The 14,646-nt window shown below is 43.0% G+C and overlaps 1 protein-coding gene across 1 annotated transcript in view; it reads right to left on the bottom strand.

Moving 5' to 3' along the window:
- Positions 1-14,646, bottom strand: part of LOC135090456 (glutamate--cysteine ligase catalytic subunit-like) — a 174,610-nt gene that overhangs the window by 105,004 nt on the left and 54,960 nt on the right. The window lies entirely within an intron of this gene.

Genomic DNA, 14,646 nt, shown 5'->3' with positions numbered 1-14,646 from the left:
TTATATTTATTAAAGACAAATAACATTCGCATAGAGTCGTAGATAGGTCTACTCAGGATCCATACAATCATACATACATACAATCAATGAATGGATATGCTAACTAAACTCACCAGTGTAAACACAGTCTACAAAAGTGTGACACAGTAACCTAGTTATTCGGTTTTCGCAGATAATGAATAGTAGAATAGTAAGAGAAAAAATGGACATACTGTACGGTACTGTACGTAATTACAACATTATCATAAAACATGGCATTGCCTATTTTGTGCATTTTACAAAACCCGGTTATACTGATAGTGTGAAATATATGCTACCACATATTAAAAGAAAATAAATAAATAAATAAAATAGCAATTTCCAAATCTACCGAATCGTAAGCATAATTTTTAATAATTGGATGATGCGCTAAACATTTAGTAAGGCATAATGATAATGAAGATTATACAACGGTGACTGTAAATGTAATAGCTGCTACAACTATTACTGTTACTATTGATGGTGTTGATGTTGATGGTGCTACTGCTTCTGCTACTGGTGCTTCTTCACTACTACTACTACTACTACTACTACTACTACTGCTACTGCTGCTACTGCTGCTGCTGCTGCTGCTGCTGCTACTATTACTGTTACTACTAATGTTATTATTATTATTATTATTATTATTTTTTTTTTTTATGTAGGAGGGACACTGGCCAAGGGCAACAAAAATCCAACAAAAAAAAATGCCCACTGAAATGCCAGTCCCATAAAAGGGTCAAAGCAGTAGACAAAAATTGATGAATAATTGTCTTGAAACCTCCCTCTTGAAGGAATTCAAGTCATAGGAAGGTGGAAATACAGAAACAGGCAGGGAGTTCCAGAGTTTACCAGAGAAAGGGATGAATGATTGAGAATACTGGTTAACTCTTGCGTTAGAGAGGTGGACAGAATAGGGGTGAGAGAAAGAAGAAAGTCTTGTGCAGCGAGGCCGCGGAAGGAGGGGAGGCATGCAGTTAGTAAGATCAGAAGAGCAGTTAGCATGAAAATAGCGGTAGAAGACAGCTAGAGATGCAACATTGCGGCGGCGAGAGAGAGGCTGAAGACAGTCAGTTAGAAGAGAGGAGTTGATGAGACGAAAAGCTTTTGATTCACCCTGTCTAGAAGAGCAGTATGAGTGAAACCCCCCAGACATGTGAAGTATACTCTATACATGGACGGATAAGGCCCTTGTACAGAGTTAGCAGCTGGGGGGGGGGGTGAGAAAAACTGGCAGAGACGTCTCAGAACACCTAACTTCATAGAAGCTGTTTTAGCTAGAGATGAGATGTGAAGTTTCCAGTTCAGATTATAAGTAAAGGACAGACCGAGGATGTTCAGTGTAGAAGAGGGGGACAGTTGAGTGTCATTGAAAAAGAGGGGATAGTTGTCTGGAAGGTTGTGTCGAGTTGATAGATGGAGGAATTGAGTTTTTGAGGCATTGAACAATACCAAGTTTGCTCTGCCCCAATCAGAAATTTTAGGAAGATCAGAAGTCAAGCGTTCTGTGGCTTCCCTGCGTGAAATGTTTACCTCCTGAAGGGTTGGACTTCTATGAAAAGACGTGGAAAAGTGCAGGGTGGTATCATCAGCGTAGGAGTGGATAGGACAAGAAGTTTGGTTTAGAAGCTTATTAATGAATAATAAGAAGAGAGTGGTTGACAGGACAGAACCCTGAGGAACACCACTGTTAATAATAGATTTAGGAGAAGAACAGTGACCGTAGCAAGTAGCAAGGTGGGGGAGTGGCTATATTAACTAACTGAATCATTCTCAAGTTCCCTGTCGACACATGACGCATGTGAGTGGCAGACAGGACCAGACTTGCAGCTACCCCTGTGTAGCTTAGTATAATTTTGGTAGGGGGTAGTTTTGGATTTTGTGTAGACTGCTGGGGAAATTCTTATGATATTTTTTGATGTTAACTTATGATTGGACATTTTTTTTTGTAAATATTGTTAGCTTCAATATATAGTTTTGTTCATACTTATGATGCTTGTTCGTGTAGTTTGATATTGATAGATTTGGTATTTATATAGTGATAAATTTCTGAAGCGGTAAGAGTGTATGGGTATTTTTGGTTTGTGGTAAGGCGCGGTGTTTTGTTTTTCACCTTTTGTAGAATACTGATCTGTGTTGCGGAGAGTGGATGTGCAGGGAACGGGGGATACTCTAGAACTGGTATTACTAGTGCCTTTACTAGATGGGTTTTGATTTTTGTTGATAAGTTTCGCAGTCTTAATAGTTTTCTTAGATCAGCGTTAGCTTTGTTTCTCCTTTCCAGTGTATTTCCTCTGTAACCGTTGGTGGTGATTTGTAATCCTAGGGATTTTTCACTTGATTTTAATTATATTTCATTGTTGTTGATATTTGGAAGTCAAGGGCAAGTTCCCGACTTATAGTTAGCCGCTCCCCTGTCGGTGTAAACCCGTCTCTAGCCAAGGATCTACCTGGCGTATACACGGTGAGTCGCTTTCACTAATACGATACGCCCATCAATCGGCTCGTTACTACCTGGAGGCTCTCACACTTACCACCGTTAGAATTCACCTTCAGTTTCCTTCCTTGCCTTCCATTCTGCGAGTTTAGAAGGATGAGAGATGAGCAGCCTTGGTACTACAAATATTGGGATATCGGCCATATAGGTATTGTTCCGCCTCCTCTGATAAGTGTGGTTCATGCGCCGGCACTCACGCCTCCCGCACCTGCCCACACCGCACGCCCTCCCAGCCCACCACCGCAGATCAAAGCACCATTTACCACCCACTGCGTGCACATCGTTGTGGAAATGCCCCCGTTGTCACGAACCCGGGGTTAACGTGTGGCATGGCTGTTTGAAGTACTCCCTCACAGTCGCCACACTTGATATTCACGCGCCGCTTCATCCTTCGCCTCTATCAGCACCACCGCCACCACGGCCACGGCCTGACACAGCTGCACCACCTTCAGCCTCTAACACGACTGACTTGCCATGAGCCATTGGACTTAGTGCAGAACGATGCACGGCATTGCAGCGCGTTTTGACGCGGTTGAGGCGAGTATCGCTAGCATCACTGCCCAGCACGCCACCACTAAAAGTGCTCGCTACACCCGTCGAGTCCCACTACGCCCTCGTCGCGACTGTTGCCACCTTCTCCGAGAAGCTGGAGAACCTCGGCGCCAGTTTTGAAGGGCTCACTGACCAGCTTACTAAGGAGCCGCCACTACGCATGCCTTACAGTAGCACTACCTCGGCACCATCGTCCTTACCAGCCTCCCGTACACCCAAAGGCAGACTTCGCTAGCAGCATGCAGCTTCACGTCATCTCTTGGTATGCTTGTGGCATCAAAACCTACGTACGCTAAGCTTGTTTCTCTCAAAATTTACATAGGTCGCTACCACCCATGCATCATATTCATTTAAGAAGCTTTTGTAGACTGCCATGTTCGGTACAATATCTTATGAGTGGAAGCTTGCTAACGTAACTCAGATTTTCAAAAAAAAGGCAGTAGATCTTTACCATGTTATTACCGGCCAATTAGCTTAACCTCAGTAGCATGCAAAACGGTTGAATCACCAATAAGAGATAAACTCGTTAATCACTTAACTCAACACGGCTTCTGCAACAAACGCTCTTGTTTGACGAACCTCTTAGATTTCTTCTATGATATTCTGAACCAGTATGACGAGAGTAAAGCGATAGATATATCTTGGTTAACAGCGTTTGTTTGTTAGTGATTATCTTCCTTGCCTTCAGGAAATGGGGACACCTCATTTCATCTATTTTCTTTCTTTCCTATAAAATTTACTTCAGGTTTTTCCTTCTCTAATCCCGTAAGGAATTTCTTTCCGACCTGTTTTCCTGTACGGCTTATGCCGGAGGGAGTGGTGGGTGGGGAGAGAGCCTTCTGCTTTCCTGTCCTTTTCTTGTACTATCATCTTGGAAATCCTAGGTCAGGTCGCCTCGTGAGGACCACAAGGTCTGTTATGGGCTGTTTTTCTATGTAACTTTATGTAAGATGCTCCACCTCTCCCAGGCTTCGTCTCTTTGTCCATCACGTCAGGAATGGCTTTGTAAGCTACATTAATTTCTCCATTCCCCACCAGCTCCTGTGCTGCTCTACTGATGACAATATGACGTTCCAGCTTTTTGAGATCACCGTGGGTAGCAGGAAGCTGCGACTCTGCAATGTCTACTCCGCTCCAGGAATGATCAATCTCCCTGTTCTCCCTGCAGCTGCGTCTCACGGCATGATTTATAAGGAGGAGTACTAAAGAAAGGGATGAGTGTATTAACTAGTTGGATTTTAGACCTTATGCCAGGCACCCCGCCTTAGTAGATGTCTCCTCCACCCCAAATCATAGTGGACTGCCCCTGCCGCCGCCTGACCCACTTGCCCACTGGGGACGCCACACACACCGGTGGAGACACGCTCGACCACATCATCACCTCCGGCCTAGTGGGGTCGCACTCAAGTGTTTTTCTATTCACGCACTCTTCTCAGACCACATCGCTCTTGGGCTCCAGTATCCCCTACTAATTGGACCTTTTCTTCACATCTGCCCCGATATCATCATTCCTCCGAAGTATTGCCCCCACTGAACTGAACGTCTGACTTCTGATCTCTCTAAAATTTCTGAGTGAAGCGGAACAAATTGTTCAATGCCTTTAAAATTTAGTTCCTCCAACTATCACCTAGACACAACTTTCAGATAAATATCCCCTCTTCTTCAATGATACTTAACTTTTCCCCTCTACTACTACTTCTTTACTTATGATATAAACTGGAAAATTCACAACTCTTTTCTATCTGAGACAGCTTCTATGAAGGTAGCTGTTCTGAGTCGTTACCGCCAGTTTTCTCACCACACCCTGCACAGCCCTTGGTAACGAAAAGTAGACGAACGAACATTCTGGTGATCGTGAGTACTAAAGAAAGGGATGAGTGTATTAATTAGTTGGATTTTAGACCTTAAGCATAGCAATGTATGTAGCGGTGTAAGTAATTCACCGCCAATTTAGTCAGAAGCGAATGTAAGGCCAAAGTACAGAGCAATCCGTGGCAGATCTCAGTTGGACACCTATAGTTGGCATCGTAGTTTTTGAGGTGTAACGCTTCCTGCTGCACCATTAAGCTGTCAATCGTTCCCTGCTTCGCCCTGGCCCGTAAGTAATACTTAAAGAAATTTTACCATGTGCCTTATGTGTCTCGAATTTAAATGTTTTCAGTATACTGTGGTATTTCATATATTTTATGTGTTTCATGTGTTGATTTAATACTGAATTGTATTGCGTGAAATTATATTTTCTGTGGTCTTTCGCCTACAGTGACCAATTATTTTATTGTCTTTGATTTTGCTTGTGGTATTTAATTATTTTCAGTATATGACTGTGTTATATGTGCATTCACATGTTTAATGAAAGTTAAGCTTTATTGAGCAACCTTACATGAATTTCCTTAATAAAGTGCATTAACGTACATTTAATAAGTGATTAAAAAAAATGATGATTTGTCGGTGCTAAGTTACTTGAATTTACCTTGGACTTGTGTCAAGATGTGGAGTTATTGCTTATTATTACCTGAGTGTGTATTTTGAATGATTATATTGTTTTTTTTTTTTCTGAGCTGCGTTTATGGCATAGTCACTTTAAACCCATGACCTAACTACTCGGTAATCTGAATTAATAATTAATGAGAGCATAGTAGCAGAATATGGTGAGTGAATGAACTTTGTAGCTCTAAGGTATCCTAACAAGTTAGGGGATAATAACACAAACACACACACAAAAAAAAAAAAAAATGCACATATATATATATATATATATATATATATATATATATATATATATATATATATATATATATATATATATATATATATATATATATATATATATATATATATCCCTCACTGAAAAACAGGTGTCTGAAGCAACTGACAGTAGCCTATTTTCTGTTCCTTCATACTTTATCCTCATTTTCAATCCAAAGCTGGATGTTGCGTTTATATGAGCAACAACTTGAATCTACCGAGTTTTCCACCATCTGGCTACGACTACAGAGTCACTCTCAAAACTAAATTTATCTGTGCTGTGTACCTCTCACCTAACTCCTCTGCCTATAAGAAATTCTGTGACTACTTAACTTCCAAAGTGAAGCACATTCTGACTCCCTTTCCTTTAGCGGAGATCTCCTTTCTTGGAGACTTAAATGTTCCCCACCAGCTTTGGTTTTCCTCTCCCTTCACTGACCAACCTGGTAAACTAGCCTTTAACTTTGCTATCCTCCACAACCTAAAGCAATTTGTTCAACACCCTACTCGTATTCCAGACCGTCTTGGAGATACACCCAACATTCTTGACCTTTTCTTAACCTCTAAGCCTGCTTATGCTGTTATCCTATCCTTTCCGTTGGGCTCACAATCTCATCACAATCTCATATCTGTATCTTGTCCTATCGCTGCAATCCCTCCTCAGCGGAGGTGTCTCTGACGTTTTGCCTCTGCTAGTTGAGGGGACCTGAGAAGGTATTTTGCTGATTTTCCTTGGAATGACTACTGCTTCCGTGTTAGAGACCCGTCTGCGTGTGCCGAGTGCATAACAGAGGTGGTAGTGTCTGGCATGGAGGCGTACATTTCTCACTCATGGAGGCGTACATTTCTCACTCTTTCCCAACCTAAACCTTTCAAATCTTGGTTTAAAACAGCCTGTTCTCGCGCTATATATGACAGAAAGGTGGCCCACAAAATGTACTTAAGTCTTCCATCACCAGAATCTGATGCGCTTTACATTTCTGCCCAGAACCATACCAAGTCTGTTTTCAAACTAGTCAGTAACTCCTTCATCAATAGAATGTGTCAAAGTCTTTCAAGATCCAACTCCCCTCGTGACTTCTGGCAAATAGCTAAAACATTAAAATTTAAATATAGAAAATAGCTTTGCTTCTTCTTCTTTCCCTCATTTATTTCAACCAGATGGCGCCACTGCTATCACATCTATTTCCAAAGCTCAGACCTTTGCTAAAAACTCTACCTTGGACGATTCAGGGCTTGTTCCTCCTTCTCCTCCACCCTCTGACTTCTTCATGCTACCTATTAAAATTCTTTGCATTGATGTTTTCCATGCCCTCGCTTGCCTAAACCCTCGGAAGGCTAATGGAGCTGATGAGATCCCACCTATTGTTCTCCGAAACTGCTCCTCTGTGCTTGCTCATTGCTTAGTCAAACTTTCAACTCTGTCTGTCAACATCTACCTTTACTTCTTGCTGGAAGTTTGCCTACATTCAGCCTGTTTCTAATCCCTCAGACTAACTTCCTATTGCTTTAATTTCCTGCCTATGTAAAGTTTTTTTTTTTAATCTATCCTCAACAGGAAAATTCTTAAACATCTATCACTTCACAGCCTTCAATCTGATCGCCAGTATGGGTACCATTAAGGCCGCTCTACTCGTGATCTTCCGGCTTTTCTTATTGAGTCTTGGTCATCCTCTTTTAGAGATTTTGGTGAAACTTATTATTATTATTACTATTATTATTATTATTATTTTTTTGGTGTTACCTTACACGTATTAAAAGCTTTTGATAGAGTCTGGCACAAAGCTTTGATTTCCAAAACTACCCTCCTACAGCTTCTATCCTTCTCTCTGCAACTTCATCTCAAGTTTCCTTTCTGACAGTTCTATTGTTGTTGTAGTAGACGGTCACTGTTCTTTTCCTAAATCTGTTAACAGTGGTGTTCCTCAGAGTTCTATCCTGTCATCCACTCTCTTTCTATTATTCATCTATGATCTTCTAAACCAAACTTCTTGTCCTGTCCACTCCTACGCTGATGATACCACCCTGCACTTTTCCACGTCTTTTCGTAGATGTCCAGCCCTTCAGGAAGTAAACAGTTCATGCAAGGAAGCCACAGAACGCCTGACATCTGATTTCTCTAAAATTTTTGATTTGGGTAAAACGAACTTACTATTGTTCATTGCCTCAATAATTCCATCTATCAAAACGTTCCAAACAACTATCCCTTCTTCTTCCATGACACTCAATTGCCCACCTCTTCTACACTGAACATTCTCAGTCTGTCCTTTATATAATCTAAATTGGAAATTTTACATCTCATCTCTAGCTAAAACAGCTTCTATGAAGTCAGGCGTTCTGAGATGTCTCCGCCAGTTTTTCTCATCCCCACAGCTGTTAACTATGTATAGGGGCCTTATCCGTCCATGTATGGAGAATGTTTCACACGTATTGGGGGGGGGGTTCACTCATAATGCTCTTCTAGACAGGATGTATTCAAAATCTTTTTGTCTCATCAACTCTTCTCCCTGATTGTCTTCACCCTCTTTCTCATCGCTGCAGTGTTGCATCTTTTGCTATCTTGTACCGCTATTTTCATGCTAACTACTCTTCTGATCTTGCTAACTGCATGCCTCCCGTCCTTCCGTGGTCTCGTTGTACAAGACTTTTTTCTTTCTCTCACTTTTATTCTGTCCACCTCTCTAATGCTCTACTCGTGATCTTCTGGCTTTCCTTACTGAATCTTGGTCATCCTCTTTTAGAGATTTTGGTGAAACTTATTATTATTATTTCTTTTTTGGGGTGTTACTTTAGACGTATTAAAAGCTTTTGATAATCAATTTTTTCTTTTTATTTTTTTGATAATCAATCATTCATCCATTTCTCTGCTAAACTCTGGAACTCATTGCCTGATTCTGTATTTCCACCTTCCTTTGACTTGAACTCCTTCAAGGAGGTTTCACGACACTTATCCTTCAATTTTTTACTACTGCCTAACCCATAAAATTGATAAAACAAAAATGGCACTTTCATGGCAAAACTAAAAGATGCCATCTGGCCGCTCTCAAAACAAAATAGTACTTCCCGGGTGTGATACAACCAAGTCTGCTCCTCATCGTCCGACACAGCGACACTGTTACGCCTCATTCCTCCCGTCGATTCCTTGATGACACAAGTATTTCTGCGACGAGCTGACGGTTGCTCCTTTTCAGGACACAGCACTCTCATTCTCGCACACTCAGCTAAACTCCCGCACGTGACCACATCACAACACCGTCAATTCCAGCTCCAACATGATACTGGTCAACATGCCCCTAGGCCAGCCCCACTGGTCACAGGAACTATTCCCGTGCAGGCCTCTCTCATTATCCCCGATACCTAGTCGCTTCGAGGAAACCGACGACCATCAACATAGACTACACTGCACCGGGCTCAGCACCTGACAAGTAACAGCACGTCGGCAACAGGCAGCCCCCAACAACACTGAGGATGCCTCCCAATCAGCAAGCAACAAATCATCACAGGCAGCTTCACTCAACCCTGCCTCCTGATGCTCGCTCGCGCTCCCGTCAACTGCATCAACGTAACCCACACTGGAGGGGAGAATCAGGCGAGAAACTTTTCTAATCATCTCTACACTAAGAGAAACAACACTAGCCATGACACGGAGGAGAGAGGCCCCAGACAAGAGGTTATCAGGCTTGCCAGCCTGACCCGCATGGTTATGCCCAACGAAACGTGTCCACACGCCAATCGTTCCCGAGTCAACCCGACTCCAAAACGGCCACACACCAGGCTGCTACGCGCTTCTATCATCCGTGCCTCTTTAAATGCGGATGGCACATCAAAATGGAGCAACAAACCTCTGCCCTCCTCTCTCCGCCCGCTATTCATAACATATTCGTAGTTGCTCGCAACAAACTCTCCCCGTCCCTCAACTTCCTTGCCATCCACTCCTGCTTTCGGAAGCAGAGGGTCAACACATACACGAGGCACAGAACCCTCCCTAACTACGCTGACAGCTGTTGCAGCATCTGCCAGCACGGGGGGCTCAACACTTGGGCAAACACCCATTGGCAGGGTCCATTCAGTAGGGGAGGGAGAAGCCTACTCCCCGCCTCCGATGCACCCTGCAGGGAAGGAAACTCCTGTCTCCCAAGCAGTCAGTAGTCTCCCCGCCCTCAGTAGCGATCTCTGACATACCAGACACAGACTAAGGCACGGACCGAGCACCGGCGCCCACAGCCTCAACACCAGGTGACAACACCATCTGAATGCCACCTCCGAAAGCCTCCACAGGGTGAGACAAGCCATCAAACGAGCAACCCAAATTCAGCATTCCGGCCTCACCCTTGGCAACACTCTACAAAGCCAGGTGCTTCTTGCGGTGGCTCTGTGATTCTGCAGTCAGCCCCAGCACACTGACTCAAAGACGAGTCCGACTCTGACTCATCGAAACCCTGGCCAGCAGCAGGACATGCCTCTGGGCACTCTGCCCCTCTCCCCCCCCCAACGGCCTCAATACAAACACTGCACTCGTTTTGTGGTGGCCCTGTTTTATTGAAGTCGATCCCTGGAATTACAGATCCCACGGCCATCCGACGCCAGGGTGCTCGCCTCGCCTTAGGTCAAGTAACAACAGGAATAAATGAGTCACAAACATCAGCAGCCTCCACATCCAGGTCGGCGTCCGCGGATGGGGACTGTCCCCAGACTTTTCCACTTGCCAGGTTATTTCCCAAAGGAAATTGACCCCCGACATTGGCAGGTCCTCCGCTAGTGCCACCCGCGCCACCGCGGTCACTAGCGGGCATGACGGCCTAATCTCTGCCGTAGCGAAGCCCTCCTCGGCGCCAATCCCCCGGCACCAAGCAGGCTGATCGGAAGCAACTCGCCTCCCAGTCACATTCCTGCACAGCGACTGCTGTGCAGCTGTGTCCCTAAAAACAGTGACAGGATACGTAACCCCACCAATCTCAACAGAGCTCCGACACAAGAAAGAGCGGCACCAATCTAATTTAGACTTCACAAGGGACGGTAAGGTAATAACAGATTAGGGAGCTCCCACGGCGGCCTTTCCATCCTCGCGACCAAACACAGCCCTGACACCCTCCTGGTCCCGGCCCTGGGGCACGATCAAGGCCACTGGGTTCTGGGGCGTCTTGAAAGCACTGACTACTATTAATTTTAGATAATTAATTTGAAGTGTCCCGTATTTCTACAATAACAACACGTGGACTGCACGCTATACCTGGCAATACTGTATTGCATGCTCCCCGTCTGTTTCCGTTGAGGGCTGGGTGGAGACTTATTTCCAATAGGGCTAGCTCACCCAGACTTAATACCGGACCCACTACTATAACGTAGACTCCCAGACAAACTGGTGGCGGCCACACCACCACCAGACACTTCACAGGACCCTCCAGACGTACCATCACTCCAACGTGGCACAGGCCGGTGGGCCAATACGTGGTCATCTGCCAACGTGGCTGCCTCCTTTAAACTTTTGAACCTCTTCTCACGGTGCAGCGGTAATAACTCCTCGGCCACATTAATAAACTGCTTCATTACCATGATTTTTTTGTAACTCACGGTATGAGGTGGCCTCCTTGCTAGCAATCCACTTTTCTAACTCCTCCAGGTAGCGAACACATACAAGGTAGGAGTCACTGGGCCTTTTCTTTCCTCCTCGAAACTGCAGGCTATATCCCTCTGGCCGCAGCTCATAAGCTCTCAGGATGTCAGCCTAAAACTCTTCGTAATCCTCTAAATCCTTTACTGACATCCTTCCAAGGCCTTGCCCTTCATCATATTGGCCACAAGGCCAACCCATCTCTCCTGAGGCCAATCAAATTCGGAGGCCTTCTTCTCAAATCGCCTGAACCATTCGGTTACCTTCTCATCAAACTTTGGTATTAATTTAAAATTCCTCACCATCTGGCCTTCTACATTATCTTCCTTTACTCCTCTTCTGAAGCCATGAGGTTAATTAACTTCAACCCTAGTATTCTTCAGCTCAAACATCCTATTCTTCTCAGCTTCTTCCTTTTCTCTTTCTCTTTTTTTTTCCATACATCCTCGCCTTCTCCTTTTCCTTTTCTGCTTCAAGAAGCCTCAGCTCTTTCTCTTGCTCAAGTTATCTGGCCTTCTCTTCAGCTGCAAGCAACCTTGCATTCTCCTCAGCCTCAAGCCTTCTTGTTTCTCTAGTCTCCTCAGTTTTTTAATCTCCTTTTCTCAGCTTCTAGTTCAAGCCAATTCAATTCTCTCCCTCTTAGCCTTCAACTCCATTCTCCTCATTTCTAATTTAAATCTCATCCCCTCAGACATGCGTTCGGTCTGGGAGAAATCACTGTTACTCCATAGAATTTCGCTTTCCTAACACTCTTTACCAAGTTTCAAGACTTTTTGGTTTGTTTATTTTATTTCTTCATATCCAAGCATCTTTTTGGCTGAGATGGATTCATATTTCAGGTAAGTAACTACATTCGATGAGTCTGATGTGGCAAGTTGAAAAATGCCTCATACCTGATTCCTACTTGGTTGCGTTAGTGCAGAGGAAACCGCACACGGGCTAGCTAGTCCACTAAACAATGGGAGAAACGAATACATAAAAACTGGCTGGAAAGTGTGCTATAAACCCAGAGGAAAACAAGGTAAGAATAACAAACTCAACGCTGCCAACCAGTTAGCTTGCAAATTTCAATTCGTGCATCCTACAAGAAATTGGTTAACATTCCAGGCTCTACTTTTTTTTTATGTAGGGAGGACACTGGCCGAGGACAACAAAAATCCAATAAAAAAAAATGCCCACTGAAATGCCAATCCTATAAAAGAGTCAAAGCAGTAGTCAAAAATTGATGAATAAGTGTCTTGAAACCTCCCTCTTGAAGGAATTCAAATCATAGGAAGGTGGAAATACAGAAGCAGGCAGGGAGTTCCAGAGTTTACCAGAGAAAGGGACGAATGATTGAGAATACTGGTTAACTCTTCCGTTAGAGAGGTGGACAGAATAGGGATGAGAGAAAGAAGAAAGTCTTGTGCAGCGAGGCCGCGGGAGGAGGGGAGGCATGTAGTTAGCAAGATCAGAAGAGCAGTTAGCATGAAAATAGCGGTAGAAGACAGCTAGAGATGCAACATTGCGGCGGTGAGAAAGAGGCTGAAGACAGTCAGTTAGAGGAGAGGAGTTGATGAGACGAAAAGCTTCACCTGACCTCACAAGTGTTACGAGGAACATGGATCTTGAAAGCTGGCCAAAATCTTTTGGTAGGACAATATTTTGAGTCATTGAGTAATTTTGTGTTGAAAATCTTAATGTTTCTGGTCAGGCAATGCCACTGGCTTTCTGGGTTAATTACGTACTACAAGAAAATAAACGCAATAAATGAACAAATAAATCTATCACTGGTAAAAGAAAAAAAAAAAAAAAGAGATCATATTCATCACCGTTATCCAAACTTTGCGTTACAATTAGAATTATACCTGTAGGATGTGGCAAAAACAATTTACCTATGAGAGTGCCACAGCAGCCAACACCACCTGATCCTCACCTCCATCAGGCACAGCTAAAAAAAAAAAAAAAAAAAATTGTACGTTGCTCAGAGTGCACTATCTGACAAATCCAGGTTGTTTTAGGCAAAATATGACTTTTTTTTTTTTACCCTTCACATGAAATAGACCTTCTCATTCTCAGTAATTTGAACCCCATATAAATCCACTACAAATTATTAATAATTCTGATCCAGTAATTTCTAAAGACTTATCTGTTTATTGGGGGGAAGCAAAGTTAGTTTGATTAAATTATGTTAGGTTAGTTTGGTTAGGTTAAGTTTGATTATATTAGATTGGTGAGGTTTAATTAAGTTAGATAAGCTTGGTTTGTTAGGTTAGGTTAGCTTGGTTAGGTTAGGTTAGGTTAGTTTGATTAGGTTAAGCTAAGTTAGGTTATATAAGTTAGTTTAGGTGGTGGTGCTTGGCAGGCAGCTGGCAGACACGAATGAGTGACAGCCAGTCTTCTTATGGGGGGATGGGGTGACATTGCCAGGAAATGCCATAGCTGTAACACTCAACTGTGAGAACCAAACTATTTTTTCTTTCCTGTTACATTTCGGTCTGTTTTGCACTAATCTACTTTTCATTTATATTGCAAATCATTACTTTCTGAGGGGATGGGTGGTCACGGGATTAGAAAAAAAAGTGCGTGAAAAACAAGCAGATTCATTCAAAAACGGGCTGAAAACTATCAGAAACAAATATATAGTTTCGTCCAGAATAGAGAGTGAAAGAGTAAAAAATTACCAGGCTCATTTCATGTAACTCCAAGGTATGGCTGGTTGGGATTTTTTTGTGTTCATATTACATCAATGTTGCGGGTAGCACACTACTTGAATATGTCATAAATTTTCAAGTTATTCTTGTTTATAGATTTCTAAAATTCTTTCAGTCCAGTAAAGTCTAAGGAGAAATATGAAAAAGAATGCCACCAACGAAACTCTGGAACTCCGCACAGGGAGTATTTCTGGGAAAAAAAGAGATGGAGACTAACATCAAGCACTATGTATGTATTATTCCAAGTATCTTGCTTGTTTCTTCTGGCCTATGCTACTCATTCAGGAGTGAGTTAATACAGGGATGTGGTTCATGTGTCATGGTTAGATGTGAAAATCCTTCCTTTCATTATCTAAATAACATAAAATTGTGCCTTCATTTAATATATCCAAAGAGTAGTATGTCTCAGAATGACCACAGTATTTTCCTTTAACTTGTTAACCATAATCCAGCTGTTAATGACCTATTTGGTTCCATCTAAAACTTGACAACCCTCTCAAACCCGAATTACTGAAGTTAAGAACATAAAA

Source organism: Scylla paramamosain, chromosome 35 (assembly GCF_035594125.1).
Source record: "Scylla paramamosain isolate STU-SP2022 chromosome 35, ASM3559412v1, whole genome shotgun sequence".
NCBI classification, from domain to species: domain Eukaryota; kingdom Metazoa; phylum Arthropoda; class Malacostraca; order Decapoda; family Portunidae; genus Scylla; species Scylla paramamosain.
Note: the sequence above shows the minus strand (reverse complement) of the source record. Positions and strands in the feature narration are given on the sequence as shown.